The 23243-nt window shown below is 40.5% G+C and overlaps 1 protein-coding gene across 6 annotated transcripts in view; it reads right to left on the bottom strand.

Annotated features, from left to right (window-relative positions):
• Window positions 1-22810, bottom strand: part of PCDH11X (protocadherin 11 X-linked) — a 432804-nt gene extending 409994 nt beyond the window's left edge. For all 6 annotated transcript variants that reach the window (XR_013184313.1, XR_013184314.1, XM_054641581.2 and 3 more), the window contains exon 1: window positions 22394-22810. The gene's annotated coding sequence lies outside the window, so the exon portion shown is untranslated. The remainder of the gene's footprint in view (window positions 1-22393) is intronic.
• Window positions 22811-23243: the final 433 nt, after the last annotated feature.

Raw genomic sequence — 23243 nt, 5'->3', positions numbered from 1 at the left:
AAAAGTAATTAGAAAGTCAAGAAAATGCAAGCAGGAGGCATTAGACATTAAAAGAAAAAGTAAAAATAAAGATATTTGGAATGCTGAAATTCTCCTGCTCTGCCAATAATTCTGGAATTCTTGATTCCACACTCCTGGGTGTCCAGTTGCCAGGGCAAATCAGAATTATGGAAATCAGGAATATGAATGTGCACAGGAGTAACAGACAAGAAAATCTCTAAATGTTGCTGCCATCCACAATATCCACTTGAACCTGAAAAATAATAATATTATATATACACATATATATATGTATAACAATATAAAAGAAGCTACTCTGGGAATCTGAATTCTGGAAAGAACTAAATGGTGTTTTCTAAATCAGAAAATTCTCTTCCATGCAGAGCCTGTTTGTGGAATGGAAAATAGCAAATAACTTCTCTGTGTAAAATACTTGGCCACACCATTTCCAACATACATCAATGCTGAATACAGCACATAGAATGCAACAGGAGCAAAATATTTGAATCTCTGTGCCTATAAAATTTAAGAAAAATTAAATTTACTGACACGATTATGTCAGAATCGTGATAATCAATGAAAATTAGCTACAGTTTATAAAAACAATAGGGAAAAAGTTTATAAATCAGCTGGCAACTGAAAGTGATTGCACATTCCTTCATGATCCCTGCCACAAACACTCAGCCTTCACTCAGGATCTCTGTGCCTCAGCTGCAAAGTTGCACAAGTTCATAAACAAAAGGTCCTTCCACAAGGCACTGCCATGTGTTAGAACAGAGGATCCCTCTGCACAAAAATTACCACACTGCAAGTGTCTCACCAAAACAAGGGCCCTGCTGAAGCACTGGTGCTACCGGAGTTCACACCTTTCAATGAATTTCTGGGATTTACTCGATAGATTTCAGGCAATTTATGACTTTTGTGTTGCCAGTATGAAAGTAACCAATAAAATCAACCCCCTTTTTTGCCAATATTTTCCTTGGACTTGGAGATACCTATAGGAAAGATTTTGCCCTGAAATGCAATATAATCTTTAGATTTTTTTTTTTCCACTTAGAAATAATACAATGAGAAGACCATGAAGAACAATGAAGATTCTTTTAATTGTCCCAGATAAAAAAATGCAGCCATTCATGCTCCAGCACTGCAATCCTGCTACTGCTGCTCAGAGCTTTTCCCATTTTATTCCTTCTGCACTTGTCTGAATTCACCATATAGATTCAAACAGCTGCACAGTGCACAGAGCATCACTGTGTAACAGCTCCGACTAAATCAGCAGATCTTTCTTGGGGCTTTTCATCACTACCAGACGAAGATGCCTCTATCAATTCAGGTTTTCTGGTATAATATGTCTGGCAAAATGATGTACCAAATGTTTCCCACAAGTTGGAGAGCAGCACTGAAACTTGGAATAATTTATTCTGTGCTGCTTCCCTAGAAACAGAAAATGAGGCGAGGTTCTGGGACATTTTGCGGTTGGATGGGTTGAAGTTGAAATGTATTTTAATTTAAATAGGAATGGGAATTTTTTGCTGCATCACACACAACAGACCACATTCAGAAAAACTGATAGTTTTAACTCCTTAAATTGAAAAGTAGCCTTAAAAAAACAAAGGCTTGCCAGCTAAACTTTTACAATTTATTTGGGAAATGTGATACTAATTTTAGCTGATACTCATGCAATAATTGTTTTACACACACATATATTTACATTGCTATTAAAAATGTTTTTCCTGCAGAAAAACAAAATATAAAAATTATTCAACAGCTGAATCAAAAGTCAACCCAAAAAGTATTTCCTCTGAGACATGAATAACTCATGGATTCTTATCCAACTGTGGCTTTCAAACCAGCTTCACACAAAGCTTTTGGTCAATTTAAACACAGAAGAGCATAATTGTTCATACCCTCATTAGCATTAACTGACAACTGAAAAGCAAGATACATTATTTCTCATAAAACTTTGGGAATTTAATCATTCTTCCAGAATGGAAGATTTGTAGGTAAATCTTGCTAGTAATCTTAATGGGAATTCCATGCATAAAAATGTACATGAATATCAAATTCTAAGAATACAGATTTTTGGTTTAAAACTTCCTCATTTCCTTTTCTACATGCATGCAAATCAGCCTGGTTTAAGCGTAAATTGAAAAGGAATTTAGAGAGATTACTTTGGTAAGGCACATAAAAGGATATCCAGGTGATAACACAGAATCAGGCCACGCTGTGGAAGGGAGAGCTTCCCAAGGCCTGTTCAAGGAACAAATGTGATTTTTCTTCCCTCTGCTTTGCTTTGTAAGGAATACCAGACCATAACTCAGTCTGGCTTCCTGCTTACAGGATTGCACATGGGAGCCACTCCCACCGCTCGGAAATGGCCTCCAAACTCCCCTTGTAGGATCTCAGCACTCAGCGTTCTGCGCTTTTCCTCCCATAATTTCCACAACCAAGTATTGCCAACTCATGGCAGTCACACGTTGGAGGAGCAGCTCACTCTGAACTCAGGCAATGGGCTTCTGGAAGTTAATGTTACACCAAGTAACACTAAAGACAGTTTTCATTTAAGTCACTGCAAGTGCACTGGTGGAAAGAGAGCATAAATGAAAGAATTTATCAAACTCTGAGCACCAAAATATACATGAAATGACATTACTTCTCCAGGAAAGCTCTCTTTGGGGTGCCAGGCAAGTTGTTACACAAATATTTTTATGAACCTTGATTTTTTTATTTGCTGTGCTTTGTTTGGTATCATCATTGCTGGATTCTTGTTGATTTTAAGCCAGGTTTGGGAGTCAGTTACTGACTGGCATATTTCTTCTAGGCAGCAGCAAAAGCAGCACTTCATACAAGCCCTTGTAGACAATTTTAGATAATTTCCTTCCTCTACGCTATTTTAGGAAATATATTTCAGGAGCAAACACTGAAAAAATTAATAAACAGCAAGTGAATGTTTGTTATGCAAAAAGAATCTACACAATTGTATCCAACAATTTCAAGTCATGACAGCAATGAGGATTTCATTGCAGGTATTCCTGGTGATTAATAGCCAGATGAGTTTTGTTGACTCCTGCAAGCAGCAGTTCCTTTCAGTCTGTCAATAATCCCTGAAATACTTTATTAGCTCAATTGCTGTTGCTGTAATGATATTAATTTTGATCAAATGCCATTTTGTGCCACCCTCTTGAAGGCCCACAGGTACTGATGCGTGACTTGAGATTCAGGTTTTTTACAGCTTTCCTTATCTGCCATTTAATTTTATCAACTGCTGACTTTTTATGTGTTAGTATGTATCTATAGATCAGAAAAGGCAATTGGAACCATGAATACAGGCATTTACAACAAAATGTGAACTCAGATTTAAACGTGACTACAACACAGGTATTAAAGAGTGAAGCTAATGCAGGTGCACTGGCATAGAGCACCACAAACAATGCCAAGTCTCTGTGAATAATTCACATTTTCATTGTCTGTGAGAATCACCTAACATGGTATAGCTGTCCTCAAATACATCAGTGCTAAAAACTTGCATCCAGGATTTTAACACCAATAGGACAAAGCAACCTATCGCTATGGGAATCAGCTGAAGTCTTCAGTAGTTTATCAATTCTTTGCTGGCAGGAGAAATTTTTACATTTATCTACTTGGAAAGGAAAAAATAAAAAATGAAAGTTCTGAGGTGTGTGAGAAAGTTATTTTCTGCAATAAAATCTTATCCCTTTTCCACACTCTTTATAAGATTAAATGGTCTGAAAGTACATTCATGAAAAGGACTATAGAGTGGGGTGACCTACAAATTCTCTTCCAGTCTTCACATACTCATTTCAGGGGTAAGACCAGATGTGAAAAACAATCCCATTAGTGAGAACTTTACCAGTGTCTAAGAATTTCACCAGCCATGTTCAATCCACACCCTAGTGCCTATCCTGGTCTGTGAAGCAGTCAGAGAGCCATGGCCAGGCATGGAAAATAATTCTCTGAACCTCATCAGGTGCATTTCAGCAAGGTGGCTGCATGTTCCCTTTTGCACATTGTGCATGTATTGTTTATATTGAATTTATTGCATTACATGATGTTAAATACACTGCTCTTTCCTAAATAGTAAATATTTATGGTACATAGATAAGAGTCATGGCTCTAGGATTTGGGAGTCTTGGATATATTTTAACTTTGGTGGCAAATTCTTGATTAAGGTTCTGAAGGCTTTAATGATGAGATAATGAAGATGATTCAGTTGGATCCTTTGGTACCTACACCTACAGTACAGTAAGACCCATCAAAGAAACTAATTATCACAAGGGGGAAGCTGAAATTCTTGTGCCAGGCATGGAAAAACCCCAAGGCACTGCAGCAGTGTGAGGAAAATACCAAGGACCAGCACAGGCCATGGCAGAATGACAGAATATTGCACAGCTTGCAATATGGATGTGTTCCTTTTTCATCAGGGTCCAACGTGGTGTGCTACAATCAGACTGTGTTTAACAGCCCTGGAAACACAGCAGACAGCTACCAGCACTCTGCTCAGCCCCACGCTGGGACTCCCTGGCAGTAAGAGAATCCTTCCCAGTGGAACAGCCCTGGGCAGGGCCACAGTCCAACCTCCTGCCCTGAAACGTGGCAGAGCCCAATTCACAGCAGATTGCTTCAGGTTCTGGCCAGCTGGATCTTGCAGACCTCTGGGGACAGAGATTATACAGAGTTTTTGGGCAGCTTGCTTTGCTCTCTTTATGGTGACAGTGGCAAAGGCGCATTCCAGAAGTGAACAGAAATGAGCAATGAGTGACTTACGTTCAAGTCTGGGTATTGTTCTGAACAATTTGGCTTTTTCCCCTCTTGGGGGGACAAAGACTCATTGACTCTGTTAAATACACCCATCTCAGAACCACACGTGCTGGTGAGGAGGAATTGAGAACAATGATCCCCAAAAAGAATCACCCGTGATTGCACATGCAAGCTTTATACTGGTCGCCAGGTAGAACAACAATCTGTATGCATACTTGATATGCAGACACCTTATAAATAGCTAATAAATGATTAAATGAAATTGCTGTTTTCATAATGAATTAGTACAAGATCTGTTGTACATAATGTTTGGAATATTTAAATGGTTTAACATACTCCAGTTATAAGTACTCTGCAGCTGGCTCTTACAACACAGAATCATCACTTAAGTATTTTTAAACTGTTTATATGTTTCATTACAATATTCCAGAACTTGTATATCTTTTTTTTTTTTTTTTAATCATTTGTAATTGCTGAGGTCCTATCACAGACCAGTTCTCTGAAAAAAAGAAACCAACAATGGTTCCCTCTTTGGGCAGAACGGAACAGAGCAGAAAAGGGGGCTTGATTTGCATCACACTTGAATATAAACTGCAGCAGCTGCTGCATTTGATCAAGATAAAATTTCTTTCCCCAGATCTCATTCTGGGAGGCAAAATGCCCTTTTTTCTAAATCAGCTGTGAAACTGAGCCTGGTTACATAACATACATTCTTCCCAAGTTTCCAACACGCTGTATTTGCCCAAGGGAGACTTGGATCATGTACAAATTTTGTTCTGAATCTCCAGTAATTCTCCCCCAAATTTCCAGTGTCTGTGGAGTTACAACGTGTTCAGTGCTACACACCAACACTGCAAACACTCGAAGGATAAAGGGAAAAATGTGGCTGCTCCAAGATCATTCTTTTCCATTCTGAGGAATCCTTCCACACACATCTGTGTGATTCAGCCTCTGAACATGTGAAAACCTTGCACCAGACAGCTCTCCTCTTATCCCATGAAAAGAACATTATGGGAGATGGCATTCAACATGCATTTTCCATATTTCCTATTGGCTCCCTGTTTTGTCCAATCAATCTGTCAGAGTGTGCACAGAACACGAGATACCGTGTCCTCTGGAAGTGCATGTCATTTGTTATCTGAATAAACAGGTGAAGAAAACTGAAACAACCCTGGTGGTGTCAGGTGAGGCAGTATTTCTGTCATCCCCATAATTGGCACACTAATCAGAACCGTGAAACCTTTAAACTAAAGCAAAATAAAAGAATAAACTGGCTCTTAACATCAGACTAAAAGCCTTATCTCTACAGAAAAGCTCTGCAACAATGAAAAAAGCATTGCTGGCAGTCTGAGGCAGTGCCCGCATACAGCAATGGTTTATACAAGTGCAGACAGAGCAATTCCTAATGAAGTAAAAGCAGAGTGAAATGGCCTCTAAGCAACTCCATGGGCAGCACCACGTGTGTGGTACATGCAGTGTTCTCTTACAAGGTGCACTGAGCCATGGCAAACGTGCATTATTTTACAGAGACACAATTTCACACACAAATTGCCATCACTCTGGTTCCTCAGCCATTATTACAGCGGGACAAGTTTACTCAGGGCTGAGTCGAGCCTCTGAATTTTGAACCTGTCTCGCCCTTTCTACAGTTTCATCCCATTTTGCCTGAAAATAAGCTAGAAGGGCTGTGTCTCCCATTCTGCTAAACCCTGCATCTCATTTCCCTTCAGCAAATTTCCACACCACTCACAGGACACCATCTATCTTACAGTCCCTTAACTACTTCTGAAATGAAGACATACTGACAAAAATACATGAATATTCATGAGATGAATATTGAAGAAACTGTACGTTTCTGACATATTAAAAACAAGTCCCTTTCCTTGAATTAGTATGCACTGACTTTACAGAAATTAAATGAAATGGGGTGGGTTAGAATAACCTTTCATGAAGACCTTTAACAGAAGGATTCATACATGATAAACCTGCAAACATGTCAGCCTTTGAACTTGAGGTATGCCAGTGTCATTGGGTAGGATCTTGCAGAATTTAATCCTCCTAAGGGGATTCTTACCAAAATAATTTCCCCCTTTGGATCTTATATAGAGCAAAACATTTCTGCATCCCTCATATAACTTTATAGTAAAAACACAGTAGTTCTCTGTGCTAGAATTCTGTACTCCTGTCCTATGCTTTGAGTAAAGTGTCCCATTTGTACCAAAACACCAATAAATCCTTTGATGTTGCCATAAGCAGGATGTCAATCAAAGCCAGACTGAATCACAACATCAGCTTCCCCAAAAACTTAGCTGCAAAGAAAAAAACCTAATTTGACAGCTTCCATGCATCCTCTGTTCAACATTATTTAACTCTGCACTTCTGCTTTTACCTCTTATCCACTCTGAATTAGGAACCATCAACTTCATCTGCACATTTTAGCATTTTCCTTCAGCACTTGGGTGCTTCTCCATGAGAATTTAATGTCTCATCTTGGTTTGTGTTCCCTGATAGCTTGGCAAAACAGCTGAGGCTTTCTGATTTCTTCCTCAGTACTTCAGTGTCTTGCCTCAAAGCCTTTATTGTGAAGCTCCAGTGCCACCCTTTCTGTGAGCACACTCCCTTCACCCTGGCACTTTGCCTTCGTATTGCAGCACTTTCATCTCAGTGCTGTGCAGTTCCAGCCATGCACCTCTACAGCCAAGTCATCACATCCATGAGATTCCCTCCAAGACTCTGCTCTGATTCTTTCCCTCTGTAAATTTACAAGGCTTAGGGCAGACACAGCTCAGACACTCAACAGAGCTCCCAGGTAATGCAACGTGCTCTCCTCCATCCCTCCAAAATAAATGGGCAAAAATGAATGAATGAATGAATGAATGATCATCAGCTGCTGACACAGAAAGTTAAGGCACTGAGGTTTGCCCAGCTTGTTCTCTCTTTGTTATTCTGATACATGCAAAACCCCTGGGAAGAAACCACCATGGGAATTGTGTTGCTCCTGGCTGGGTCACCTGTCCAGTGGTACTGCCACCAGTACTGCTGGTGTACACTCCTGTTACTGCCATCATTATTTTGTGTCTGCATGGAGCAATTTCACTCTTCTTCAAACCAAACCATGCAATGTTTTTCTGTGTTTTCAGACAGAGGACACTAACAGGAGAGTGATATCAGGCTTCATTTCTTTCACAGCACATCCGAGGCTAACGTGTCTCAGTGATCGGTGCTGGAAAGAAATAGTCACACAGAATTCCACATTTTGACAGAACAACTCTTCCTGGGTCAGGAAATGAGTGTTGCATGAAGAAAATGTACTAATAAAGATTAATTAATAATTTTTTTTTCAAAGTTGGCCGCTTCACTGAGCGTTCATGGAACAGTTAATACATTAGACATTCTCAAAGCAAAGCAAGCATCTCCTAAACACTGAAAATATTTTTTTCATTAAATGCACCAAGTTGAATTTTTATATATGTCTGAAAAAGGAGATACTGTAACTTTGAGTGGCATATGCTAGATACAATCCATGTTTTTTATAAGTCAGTGCAGCTCAAAAGACATCAATCAAGATGTGCAGATTTATATAGCTGCAAGAAAGCCTTATACATATATGAAAGTTTACACGAGATACTGTAAATATATTCAGCTCTCTTAACACCGTATTTATTTTTGTAGGGAAAAAAAATATTTTTTTTTTTATTCCAAGATTTCTTCCTATATATAATTCTTTAAAAAAACAGTGGCAGGTTTGGGTTCAGTTTTTCCCTCTCATCTCAGTTATCCATTTGTTAGAGTTCCACCAGTAAATCACTGGTCAGTGAGATGAAAGAATCATCACATCAAGTCTCCATCACAAGCTGTCCAACTTTTAAACCTTATTCTTTGGTAAGTGCTGGGCAAGAGAACGAAGAAAAATACAACAAGCAATGAACACAACATTCTTATTATGGTGCTCATGGTGTCCTGAAAGCAGCGGGGTTTGGAGATAATGGCAACATGCAGCTATTTACAACTTGTTAACCTTAATGCTGGGCTTGGAGAGCCAAACTGTCTGTGCACTAGCTGGCATCTTTCCTAAAATCTTGCAAGTCTTTGTGAAGCAAAGAGTTCTAGGAGTGCAAATCATCTTTTGGCACGACGAGCTTTCCTAGCAAGAAATGTTCCTTTTAGGGCCCATGTCTGTGGAAAAGTAGGAGTCAGTGGGAGACAAACAGGCACAGAAGGGTGGCAGTGGAAAATGAAAATTGGCAAAATGCTTTCCAGTCATGCAGAGAAATGACAGTCCACAAGTAAATTCTTGCAAAAAGAAATGTAAAGAACATAAGATCTAACATTGCACCACTGGTATTTAAGATATACCCAAACACAACATCAGTACAAAACACGTCACGAGGCTTTTTCATTAACCTCCCACCAACAGGCTGCATCACAGAAATGATTCTGCCTGAATGAGTGCATTCCTTTACATTTTGTGATATTTCAGTCTTATGCAAGAGCAGACCTGAAGTCTTTATTCTTGTCTTGATTTACCTTTCTGGTCAGCCATGCTGTTACAAATGCCATGGCTGAAGTCTGCTCGAGAGGATTCTGCACAGGTGCCAGGTCAGAGATGGATTTTTATTGGGTCTGCCTCATGAAGAAGCTTGCCCAAAGCCTGAAAGTTTAATGTCCAGCTTAGACCAAGGACATAAATCATGCCTTTTATGGCCACAGCATGTCCATGCATATACATGGACCCACATAGGCTTTTAATAGAAAAAAAAAAAGAATAAAATAAAATGCACATACACACATCTTGAAAAAAACTACTCGGCAGCAGATAAACTTTACAAAACATTAAGAGAATTCAGCAGAAGCATCAATCCTCTTGGTGTGATGGTGATTTTCTTTGGAGCCCTGATTATTTCCAATCTGACAATAAATTCAGACTGGCAGTTGTGTACTAAACTGGTGAGATGATGTTGTGAATGGCAGTGTCAGCTGAAATACACCCTGTTCATAATGATGAGGCTGTGTGAATACAGCAGTTTGTTATGCATATTATTTGCAGAGGGGGTGACCTCTTGGAAAGCTGAGTGGCTGTGAAACCACTGTTGTTGTGTTCAACAGATGTGGGTGGGACACAGTTCAATTTCCTTACTCTCCAAGTTTTCAGAGCATTTGCGCTTCACTGAGGAGCTACACCAACCAAACAAAACCAATGCCAGAAATTCACCCCAAGTACCACAAAACTGCCCTTCCCATTCCTTTCCTGGAGTTTTCTGAAGGAACAGGAGATATTTGGCTACAAAACATCTTCAGTGGAATCTTAGGTGACAAATGAAAATCTTTCAAGGATTGAAGTTTTTGACAAATAAGTTTAGAAATACTTATCTGCCTTTTATCTTTTAGTGGTATATTCAAAACCATTCCCTTTATTGCATTTGTAATACTTCAGATAAGAAAAAATGATGAAGCAGTTTGGTCACAAATGATGTGTTTTTATCAGCATTGCTGCTGGGTCAGTCAAGCTTGAGCGAGTAGCCAAGGGTATGAAGTGCCTTGTGGAAAGGCAAACCTTTAACCAGGCCTCTGCTGTCACTTGTAGATTTACCAAAAAATGTAACCCCTTTTTCCGTTTGTTTTTTTTTTTTTTTTAATTCATTCATTCAATCTACAAACCTTTTATTAATTAATTTTTATTTCATTTAGGAAATCAGAACACAAGACCCTCCAAATTGATTATCTGTGCAGGAAGGGGTTTTTTCTGGCACTCCACTGGTTTTTGAAATCCAGAAATGAAGGAAACATTTATCACAGGCTTCTTCCCTTCAAACTCAGATCATTGTAGTCTTACCTAAAAAATTCTCCAAACAGTGAATCTGGTTCTGATTTTGCAAACAGACTTACTTTAATCTTACTTTGTATTTCATTGCACAATGCAGCAACACAGATCATTTAAAGAGAAACAGCTTTTGGTTTGTAAATCATCTTCAGGGCTTCTGCTTCAGAAGAAGTGTGCAGATCACTCACATTCATCTTTCCTTTAATGACTGCTCCCAGTAGAATGTTTACAGCTTTTTTAACCTGTAAATCTGAGGACTCTCTCAAGAGATTCATTAAAAACTTGAACAGGATTTTCTTCTCCTACAACAAACAATACTCTGATAACACTTTCTAATAATGAACACATTCCAAGGGAAATTGAAAATCTGTGATTTCCCTGTGGTTATAGAGCCCATATATGGTATCTTTGATGGTAACTATACATTAAATTACACTCTCTTGCCTAGATATGCTTGAAATTATGGATATTTGAATTTTTTTTAGGGTAATTCAAATCAGGGGAGGATCAGAACAACTATCTGTGTTTTGTATTTCTGGGCACCATCTTTTATTTGCATAACTTTTACTGCAGTTGCACCAATGCAAAACGAAACAGCAACAGTTCATATATATGTACCTCACCCAGAAGATTTCAAACAAAGTTTCTACAATGAACACTTGCAAAGTCTTAACTAAGAGAGCACGGACCAGGACTGGAGTGGTGTAAGTAGCTCCTTTACATCCAAAGCTGACCATGGACAGTGCTGTGTCCTATTCCTGACCATCAGACAAGGAGAAGCTTTTGCTGAATTACCATCAGTTCATTCTGGTTCACCAGGGCATTTCAGTTCTAAATCTTTATCTCGTAAGATAGCCCATCTCTAAATACAAGATGGAATAAAAGTAATTGGTAAATGTTCCCAGTCGGCGGCAAAAATAGAAACCGAAATGATAAAGAGTAACTGAAAACCGGTTCATCCCCTCCTCCACACAGGGAAAAAAATGGCAAAAAATTATTTTCTGCTGGAGATGACTAATTATATTGACATTTTTTACGTTCAGCACCATCAGGGTTGATTGTCTCAAAGCAAGCCTAAGCCCCATGTTAAAATACACCCTTAAAAGCAGAGTGCATGGTGCAGATCACTCGGGTTTTCCCTAAAGAATATTCTACATATTTAGGAGATTCTACAACATTCTGTGGATCAGCACTTTATTATTAAATTTTCTAGCAATGGAAGAGCAGTCCCTACATAAGGTACCTCCTGGAACTCAGGGAAACTTTGATTTAGCTTCTTGGCCTACCAAAGATTTCCCTGTACGCCATCTGCTCTTTTCATTTATTTAAAATCCACATCTGCAGGGTTCTGAAAATATCAGGCTGAGAGTGTCTAATGGTACAAATGCAATACAGCCTTTACTACACGTTCATTAAGATAAACAAATAATTAGGATAAGCAGCTTTCATCAGTGGAATCTGAAGGAAACAGTCCATAATTGAGGAACAACCATACTAAATGTCCAACCAGATGCATGCAGCAGACATTTACTGAAATATTTAGTAACACCCAAGTATTTTTTAAGCAAGAATGTTCTTTTGCAGACACAAAATGGTACAGCAAGAGTCAAGGATGGAAAATACTGAATGAGTACTTGCAGTATTCTGCTGAGCTTTCAGTGAAAATTGGCCCAAATAAACCAACACGAACCCACGGAAGTAATTTTTAATCTAAATTTCAGCTAAATTTAGAATAGGCAGTATTATGATCCTTTTAGATGTACAAAAAAAATAGCAATGACATCATGTTAGACAGACAGCATGGGAAGTAAGTGAAACTAGCAGAAATGAAGCTTTAACAAAAATAATGAAATGCTTGTTCACATTTATGCGCCTTCATCGTTGCTTTCCAGCAAAAAATTTTTGTTTGACTGCCTGTTTTGACAAATAATTCAATGATAAAACAACAAATAAATTAGAATTTCTGTAACCATAAATATGTTTTTTAGAGAATTTTTATGATCCTTGGTTTCATTTGTAGGGATCTATTATTATATTTAATCAAAATACTTAAATTTCTGCCCATAAAAATATTGTCTATTCTCAAACTGATTTTATTCTCGTATCCTCCCAGTCATACATTGTTTAGTCCCTCTCTAGAAACTGCATTTCTTGCACTTTTCTGTAGGGAATCTGCCAATCAACCTCCAGTCACTCTTGTAGTCAAGAGCAATAAACCATCAACATGAAGCATCAGCAGAACACTCTTCACAAATACAAACAAAATTACACTCCAGCTAATGTGTCCACCCCAGAAAACCCTCAGGAAAAACTGAATTAACAAGTTTGTCTTACAGCTCTGAATGTCAACTAACGTAAGTTTTGTAGGACTAAGGGAAAAGAATCAGTCTCAGGTTGTCTTGCCCTCAGCTCTGTTAATAAAGCTGAGGCTTCTGCTTTCCAGTTGGCCTTTAGAGAACAAAAATGAGCAGCAGGGTTTCCTCGGAAAGAGAAAGGAAACTAAAAAGAATTTTATAGATCAAAAGCAGTGCTTCAACCTGTATTCAGAAGGGCCCTGCACAAAGTGATGACTTGTTGAAGGAAGCCTTGTCTCTGTAACCTCAGCTGAAGGAGGCCTCCAAAATTACACCAAATAGCACATTGTGAGACAGGAATAGCAACCAGTGCTGAGATCCAACCCAAAAATAACAGCTCTCTGCTCACTAGTCTGTTTGTCTCCTGTCCTGCCCCTCTCCTCTCCACCACCTGAACAACCAGAACAGCAAGGACAGAGCAAGCTCCTGAATTTGAGCGAGAAATCAGTTGAGACAAGGCAAAAAGCAGTGACCTACATAGAGGAGTCAATGTCTTTTTATAGAACCAGAGGGAAGTTCAGACTGAAGACCTCTAGAGAGTCTGTCTAGCCAAACCTGCTTCGAGCTTCTAAGTTACATTAGGCTGCTCAGGGCCTTGGGTCAAGCTTTGAACATTTCCAAGGATACTTCTGTATATTGAGTGAACATTTTTGTAGTGAGCAAAAAGGAGAATCCGCTTCAAGTATTTCTTTTGGTTTGCTACCAAGATTATCTAACGTGCTTGCAGCACTTCCAATCACCAGGAAACTCAATGAATAGAGTTTCCACACTCAGGAAACATAAAATGGCAAAGGATCTAGTGCAAATTAGCATGTAGAACTCAGCCTAAAATCACACTGGTATCAAGGATAGCAGGAAACTCTTAATTTTGATGGAAATATGGGACTCCAACTAGGGCTTCCATTTCCAGGGTCCTTCAAAAACTGAGTAGGACCTTCAAAAGCTGAGAAGGAAAATGGCCGTTGCCAACCCACAACGGATTTGATGTTTCTCCCTCCAAAACTGCTATGGCTGAGATTGTAAAAACGACATCAGTCAAAGAGTATTAAAAGAAAAGGAAAGGAGGGAAATCTGCCTTAAATGTGGCTCACAAAATGATGGATATCATCCTAAAACTGGTCTTATGGATGACAAAACAATCTGTTAAAAACGTTCATTCCCTCAGCCCTCGGACTAAGAAATATCTGAGCACAACTAACTTTTGTGAGGCTCATCAACAGGTATTTTACTACCATAGTAACGCACTGAAGCTGTTTCCAAGAGCATCTTGAAATTTCATCATTTCCACTTCACTTCCCCTTAGAGGTTTCCAAAAGACCAATTTGTAGTGCCATGGTTTTACATAAGTTTCATATGTACATGTAACCACCTACATAGCACTTTAAGAGGTGTCCTGACCAAGTTATCCCTTTAATCACTGGAGCATCCCAAATTTTTCAGAAAGCAATTTCTGTGTGCTGATTAGTATCTCCATCAAGCAGTGTCTCGCAGTTCAGCAGATCAGCAAAGTGATTTCTGCTTCAGTAATGACTGAATCAAGACACAGATCCAATACCCTGAAGTAAACTCCAGAATTTAGTTAATCCTGCAGTAGCCACACCTGCCAGCCTCTTCTAAATCACTTACTCTAAACCTTTTTCCAATGATTCCTTTCAATGCTTTTTTTTAGTATTTATAATACAATAGAGCCTAAAAGTACTGTAGCTGCCAAAATGAATTACATGTAAGGAACTGAGACTCTCCACATTTTTTGCAGAGGCACGTTGCACAATTTTGGATTCAGACATTACTTTTTAAATCCTCTTTTCTTGTTAAGTGCACTACAACAAAGGCACAAACACTGACATTAAGGGGACTCATAGCAAATGGCATTTTTATGAAGCCAAATAAAGTTTTCATCAAATTGAACAGGCAAATATTCTGGGGTTTGTGTCTTCCCACTGATGTTGAACAATGACCAAAACCTGAAACCTGCAAGATAAAAAATTGCCAAAGGAAGCAGCTACGGGACAACTGACCCAGTATGTGATGTTAAGCAGCCCCAAAGAGCAATAATACTTGCTTAATTAAGATTTATTTTTGCATTTTAAAAGTTCCCTACCCAGTGATTCCAAAGAGCACTACTCAAACATGGATTTGGAGCCAAATTCCATTCATATTGTCAGGAACCTCCTACTGAATGTGAGCTGTAGGAAGGCAATACCATCACAAAAATACTGTCCTAGCATAAAAAAATTACCAAAACATTTACCTTTTTCTTCAACTTAATGGATAGTACAATGGATTTCAGGTTTAACCCACTATTCTCCAAGGAATCTATGATTTTATGAATAAAAGTAAATAATTTTCATCATAAATTCAGGTAAATTTCAGCCAGTTCTTTTCCTGTTTATAAACTTCCTTCAGTGTTTTAACTTCTGTGTGTTGTCTAAGTTTAGATTAATGGAAAGTAGAGACAATATTTTTTTTGTGTGTATTTCTTGTTTAGTGTGATTGTCCTATATATAACCATGTCTTTTTTCAGTGCTGGGGGTTCCACTGTGTTACCTGGACTGATTGGTTGATGCTTAATCATTTGATGAACCACAAATCACAGAATGTTAAATAAGAAGCAATTGGCCCCAAACTCAACCACCAAAGCACCGAATTTTCAGCTTCAAATAACAAATGTATTTCAAAGGCAGTTGAGTCAAGTTTAGAAGGTGAGAAAGAGCGAGCAGGAGTAAATTCAATTTACCTTGTTTTCAGGGATGGAAGAAAGCAGGAATTTTTAAGTTCTTCCATTAAAACACTCAAAACTCTTCAGAGAGCCCCTGGTATTCAGGCCCCAGGGCCGCCTCCCTTCTGCACACAAGCTCAGGTTGCTCAGAGCCGCCGATGGCTCAGCACAGACACGGCCAGGAGGGCTCGCAGGGCTGCCAGCACTCAGCACATCCCACCTCATTCCTCAGCCAGAACACAACAGCTTCTGACCAGAGACACAGTGAGACATTTCTTTGAAAGCATTCAAGTCTTTGATTTCTGATTTTTTTTAAGTGGTCAACTTTTTTCTTTTTTTTTTTTTAATGATATGCCAAGTGTCTTTTTTCTCACCCTTTCTAGCTTGAAACACCTCAAGTTAATGTTCTGTGAACTGATCTCAAACATACTTTGCAATCTGCTTTAGGTTACTCCCAGTGCAGGTCATGAAAATGGGTTTTTTTTCTCTATGTGGATAAATCTAAAGTGTGCAAGATACACCCTGATATTTGAATGAGCATATTGTCAAAAACCAAATAACTGTAACTGATGGCTGATAATTCTGTAACTGTTTAAAGAGGGATTTTGAAGGAGTTTCTCACAAAGAAAATGTGGTTTATGGTGTTCTCCTAGATATATTTAAAGGGCTTATATATGGGTGGGGGAATATGTGAATACCAAAAATCTCATGATAGTTCTACTTTCCTAGTTATCATCATTCCAGATTGATTACATACAATTAGAATACACTTATTTCCCAGAATCCACAGACCCTTCTGTAACTTTCCCTCCTCAGATTTCACTAATGCCATAAACAATTGCACATGTACAAGTGCATGAGTTTTTTTCCTGAAGTTTCTGGTGGAATCATAGCAGATAAAGAAATAATAACTGCCAATTCAGCTGCCCCTTGGTCAGAGGACGAGGCCTCTGTAACAAGATAGGGGAGCAAAACTCTTGATTTACTTTATATATCACATTTTCTTCAATAAGTCATTAAATTACAGGTCTCCTCTACATGAATTTTAAACAGAGATCTCTGGATGTACACTCAGCTGACAAGCACTGCACTGATCTCCTGGAGGACAGTCCCAATTACCAGAAACCATTTCAAAACCCTTCACTGGAATCCATTCATTCTGGAAAGCCTCAACTGAGGACAAGGTAGAGAGATGAACAGAAAATGAATTTTATGTATGCTTTTCCCAATTTTCATCCCCAAAATTATTACTGTGTTGCACTGCACTCCTGATTTTGATTTACAACACATTGACACGTACATTTTCCAAGGGTCAATTAAAGGGCTGACACAGTGAAGCCATTACTCCCTTTAATGATAGCTTTAGTTTCATCCTTGTATCCGACATATATTTATAAATTACTGACAGCAACTATAATCTAAACAAACTACTACACTGAGGCCCTAAATCATTTGAGTTCAGAGTTATGTATGCATGTTAGAGTTCTTTAAAAGTCACCATTTAATGGAATTTCCAACCACTAGAGTTCCTCTCCCCTTTTCTTTAGGGAATGCTATGGCACTCTCTTTGGCTATTTAACAAGTCTAGGGCTTTCATCAGAAACATCCCACAAGTCCTAGGAAAATCTCTTTCCAGTTTGTGAACCCAACCTCCACCTTGACACGATGCCCTCTGTTGAAGCTAGGCTCCATTTCAGGGAGAAAAATACCCTCACACCCCAGGAAAAGCAAAGATGCAGTAACTGTGTGCCTGCCAGGACACACAGCTCCACACCTGTCAGACAAACTTTTACAACTACAAAAGCAATCACAGAACCCGCCCAAATGACTAAACCTGGGTTTAAATGATTACTTCATTAGCAGAGATGAAACTCAGTCATGAAACCTCCTTTCTCAGGAGGATTATTTAAAAAAAAAAAAGTGACCTAATGAAATCTGAGTTAAAGGCTGGAGGGAGACAGTGGCTTTTTTTCTAACTGTTCCCTATGCTCCATTTGATGCAGTTCAGTCATCCCCCAAGCATTTCATAATTTCCCAAAGTATTTCATCCTTTCCTTGGGGTGGGCACGCCTGTGTCTGGTGCCAGGGACTACAGCTGGAAACATGAGTGCATGTGGCTGCAGCGTGCCCACGTGTGAGAGCACGTATCCAGCACATCATACATTTCCATACATATACATTTATTTATTTAACAAGATGGCACAGTTGGGTAAATGAAATATGCTGTGCATAAGCATTATAAACTTACACTTGATTTTTTTCCCCTTTAGCATGTATTTCCTGCTACTCCAGTAGACAGCATCGAGCGTACATAATTACTAATTAAATTCCTACAACAATAATAAAACTATGTCCTTAAGGATGTAACAGATAAACACTGATATGCAAACAGACTACATCACCAGTGACATCTTATTTCTAGACCGGCTTGGAGGAAGAAAATCTTCCCCAAAACAACCATATCACATCAAAGTAGAACACAAGGCAAGATGTTCCCTTGGCAGGAAGACAAAGCAGAAGTTTCTGAGCACAGGGAACTGCCACATTAAACCCCCCAGCAATGGCTTTTAAAGACAGTGGGCACCTCTGCTTGTAATTTCATTATTGAATTTGGAAGTCTCCAGTGACTTCAGCATTAATCTGTCTCTCTAACAACACATTTGGCTCTTTGATGGTCTGGTTACTTAGGTTCCCTTTGCAACTTAAATTAAGGAAAACAACAACCATTTAAAAAGAGCTTCCTTTAAAAGGTGGTAAAGCATTTGCTGTTAAACTGGCTGAGTTCTGCCATCCCTGCAAGCAAAACTGCTCCATAGCAGTGCCTTCAATACCACATGGACATGCAGAACTCCTGAAGGACTGGCAGCAGTTAAAGTATGTACGTAATGTAAGGCAAAAAGCAGTTATGGAAGGTTCTGCTCCACTAGGAATTTTTTCACAGATTGCAGGAAGGATTTGGCTCAGGACATGTTGGATCAAGAAGGTTAAATCTTGCATAATCTATGGGAAATCATATATTTTTCGAAGAGGGTCAGAAATAATTTCCAACAGGATTTCATCAGACACAACGACAACAGACTTCAAAGGAAAAGAATACTTAATTGTGACACAGTTTCTTACTTACTGTTTAAACTACCATGATTTGATTTTGTCCACAGACTAAATCCCACAGTGTTCTTCATCTGTATTTTAATTTCACATTAACTTTTCCTGGCATCATATTACCCGCCTGTGTATCTGTAAGGAGGATGAGTTTTCGAAGACCCAAGACAGACATGGTCACTGCTACTTCACAAAAGAAAGACAATGACCACGAATTTCCTCAGCAAACTCTCTGCAGAAAGAGGTAATTGGGACAGAAGAATATTCATCTCCCTTAAGAATTTTTATGTAAATGGCAAACAATGCTCATTTATTTCATCCAGTCTAAAATATTTAGACTACAGGAAGCTGCATCTTGAACCTGCTCCTTGGCATTACATAGCATGAGCAACTCCTCCTGGATCTACATGTACTTGTGATCCCAGGAAAAGGCTTTGGGATGCTTTAGACAAAGGAGTTCTGCCGTTGTCCCCGCTGGCAGCCAGCTGAAAGGAAGCAGGATTACCGGGCTGGCTGTTTCAGGTGAGCAACCTGGCAAGAGAGAGCAAGCAGCAGCTCCCCCAAAGGCTCCCAACACCTGGCTCAGACAATCGGCACCATTCAAAAGTGAAAGGTTCTCTTTGGCTCACTGAAAGGAAAACTTCATGGGTTACACTACAAGGTTTGGGGTTTATTGTTCTTGCAACTTAACCCTCCAAAGAACCACCTGGATCAGTGCCAAAGGCATTCGTTCTGACAGGGTGTGAAACTGAACTGAGATCTAATTCCTGCTTGCAGCCAGTGCTGTCCTCCTTTAAGAAAAGTCCTACTGACTGTTTAACATCCGCAGGATCCCTTAAAATTCAGGCAGAAACACTCACCTGGATCCAAAAGGGACTTTTGAAAGGTTTTCCGGGTTTTCTTTCCCTTTGAACCTCTCAATTTTTCATACAGGTGTTGTTTCCTGCTAAGCTTTCCATAAGCTCAACAGTACCAAATGCTATTAGACTTCATTGTTTTGGATATCTGTTTTTTTCTTTTTACTGTAGGAATGTTCCAATTTAAGCTTGGAGCCGGTCCTTAAAACCAGCTCTTAAATTCCTAAGCAAATGGGTGTTTTAATGGAAAGGCTGACACACTCCTAACTGTGGGAGTGTGAATGGCTCCACTATGAGATTACTCAAGTCCACCTAGAATACAAATGCAATGCAGGACCACAGGTTCAGATCTTTGATCTCTTTTTTTGCAGAGGCTGTGATGTATAAAGCCAATTCCACTGTGCAGACAGTACTACACTGAATATAAATTATCCTTTAACTGTAGAGAGGCTCACGTTTAAAGAAATGCTTCAAGAATGAACAATGCAGCCATGAAGTAGAGTTCTTCTGTAGCAAAAATACACACCAAGATCTGCATGGATAACCATGGTTTCAAGGGACAAAATTTCTTCCACAGCTGTTATTTGATAAAAAATAGAGTAAAATCTGGAGTATTGGACATACAGAAGTACAGTTGGAGCACACTGTTTCCATTAAAAAAGCAAGCTAGGAATACTTGCTTTATTGCCCAGATTAAGCATCATTCCCCTAAGAGGCATAAAAAAATGATTTTAAAATGTGGAAACCAACAGTCTCTACTGAATATGGCTTGAAATTTAAACATGTCTTTTCCAGATACCTCTTTAGAGAAAGAACCTTCTGCCTACTGAGCTAACACTAAGCTCCCTGGAGTTAAGCCATGAATATTCTAAACCTATCTCTTACAATTCAGGAAAAGTTGCCTTTTGCCAAAATAAAATGCTTAAGAGGAATTCAGCAGGCTTATACTGCTTTTCTTCATTTTATTTAAAATAAGTGTTTCCGTCTCAACTTTATGCCAAAAACACAGCAAGAGAGAGACTGAGTTCTGGAGATGTTACCTGAGATTCTGTACACAAATGGGAAAGCAAATTCCTCCTGAGAACATCGGCTGTTCAGGGTTGGTTTGCAAATTAGCATTTAACCAACTCTTTTGCAGTTACAGACAGGGGCTCTTGAGGGTTCTCACATGAATTTCTCTGCTCTTTATGTCTTTCTTGGGTGGTGCTCAGCCATGGTGCATCCGTGCTCTGGGATGTTTCTCCACACGCCAACTTTCTTTGTGTGTGTGGGAATGTTAGCAAATAAATAAATAAATAAACAAACAACTTTGTTCCTTATCTTACCTCTTTTGACCTGTGCAATCTGGCAGATCAATGCTACTTCCACTGCAGACAAGCAAAAAGTTACAATTTATCTTTCACTTAATCTTTTTTGTTGTCTTTAGGCTTCCTTTCAGTAAGGCTTGAAGAAGGTGCTCTTTGTGGCTCAGTTCTCTATGCCAGAACACAACTGAGCACAAAAAGAATGCAAGGGTGAGCTGATAGTATCTACTGTCCTCAGCTCTGCTTTGGTTCAATAAACTTGAACATCTTCTCCCCTCCTCTGCCGATTGAGATAAGCAGCAACAATTACTCAAAATGTGTTATCAACTCAAGCTCAAAAAAGCAGGATCAGCTAAGCCGACTGCATCTCTCCCAGCCTCAGTTTCCTTCAGTGTCCGAGAAGGGCAAATAGGTCCCTGCTTGCCTCCTGCCATGCACCTCACAGCTACTTTACAGGCAGCTACACCCAGGCTGCAAAAGGAGAGGAAAGAGATAAATCCTTTGCCTTCCACATCGCCTGCAAGGCTTCTGCCTGCAGCCAGCAGGCTGCAAGATCTGAACCACGATGGCAAAAGTCACAAACCATCCTTCCCTTCCCCACTCGATCACGTTCTCTCCTTGTCTCTCTGCGTTCTGCTCTCTCCTTGCCTTTCTGTGGTCTCCATAGCTGAAACCAAGAATTCACTGGGCATCACTGCAATGCCTCTAACCAATTCTAACTGTATCCAGAGCTTGAGTCAATTAAAACACATTTCAGCTTCATTTGGTTTGCATCCCATTTCAGTACTCCACATACACAGCAACTTTAAGCTTACAGACATCCCTTCATGGTTCAAGACAATCCTTCAATCAAAGAACTTCATTTACAATCCAGCATAGTTTTTGCTTTCTCTGCTCTCCACAGCAGCCTGGCATTTTGATGCAATCCTCATTTAATGCAATCTCCATTACAGGATTATGATCACATCAATAAAATGTTCCATATGGGGTTTTTTGGGGTTTATTTTCGCATCCCTCACCCCCTCTCATTAATAGTAGGCACTATATCTGCAAAAAACAACAAATCAAACAGGCTGATGGGATGCTCTAGGGAGGTAGCGGGGGGTACACATTCAACAAAATGCAGCAGCCAATGCAAACTGCCCATCGGAGACTGAGCCCGTGGATCTCCTCATTCCTGAGCTAGGCGAGTTGCTCAGTGTCCGTGCCGTGAGCACACATCCTCGCCGTGCTGTGCGACCAGACTAAAAATAAATACAGCTTTTGCAATCACTTGTGAGCTCCGTGCACTTTTCACAGGAGCAGACTTTCATTTTACTTGATCGGTTCCAGCCTATCCATAATGTTCTGGGTGAACCGCTGAGGCTCTGCTTCCAATGGGGGGGGAGGGATGCTGGACAAAAGATATCACATAAAAGGGTACAAAAATCCCCCTTTTCCCCAAGCCCCCTTCTTACCTTAAGTGCCTTCTCTGCACAAGATGTCAATCTACATGGGCTCCTCAGCACATCATCAAGGCGTTCAGAGTAGTGAAGGCTGCCCCACTGCATGGAAGTTAGACCGCTCTGCAACAGCAAATCCTCGATCCAAAGCACCAGCCGCTTCTTCCCATGCAGCGTGCCGAGCGCTAATCACACACGACTTCCACATAGGGAATAAAATTGTAAAAGAAACGGGGAGGGGGAGAAAAAAAAGGTATCCTAACTTTTAGGTAGCCTGAGTTTGTTTTATTTCTGTTGGATTTAGTCAATTATCTGCTTTTGCAGCCGCGAGACGACGGAAAGGCAATCGCGCTCTGGAAGCTCCGCACCAGTCCGCAGAGGTCCGGCCGCGTAACCCAAGTTGCGCGGAGAGACTCTGAACTCGGTGCGGCTCCGCAGCGCAGCCCGGCTGCCCTTCCCTCGCCGGGCGGCTGCGGACACCGGAGCGCCGGGTCCCCCCGCGGGGCAGCCGCCGCCGCTGGGCGCTCGCCCGGCCCCCGGCGGGGCTGGCCCGGTGCTGGCCCGGCTGGCCCTGGGGGCGCGGGCTGCGCTGCCGGCGGCGCCCCGGAGCCCGCGCTGTCCCGGCGGCGGCGGCGGCGGCGGCTCCGGCTCGGCTCTGCCGCGGCCGCCCGCGCCCCGCTCTGCCGCTGCCAGCCGGCCCTCCCCGCGGCTGACATCAGCGCCAGGAGGAGGAGCGACGCCGGGGACGCGAATAGCCGGGCCGAGGGGGGTTCCCCCTCCCGGAGCCGCCCTGCCCGCTCCTCTCGGAGAATCCCCCGAAAGCGGCGGCGTGGCCGCTCCGCCGCCTCGCCGGGGGGCGGCCCCA

The sequence above is a fragment of the Agelaius phoeniceus genome, chromosome 14, assembly GCF_051311805.1.
Source record: "Agelaius phoeniceus isolate bAgePho1 chromosome 14, bAgePho1.hap1, whole genome shotgun sequence".
NCBI lineage: Eukaryota > Metazoa > Chordata > Aves > Passeriformes > Icteridae > Agelaius > Agelaius phoeniceus.
This window is presented reverse-complemented; position numbering and strand designations above follow the sequence as displayed.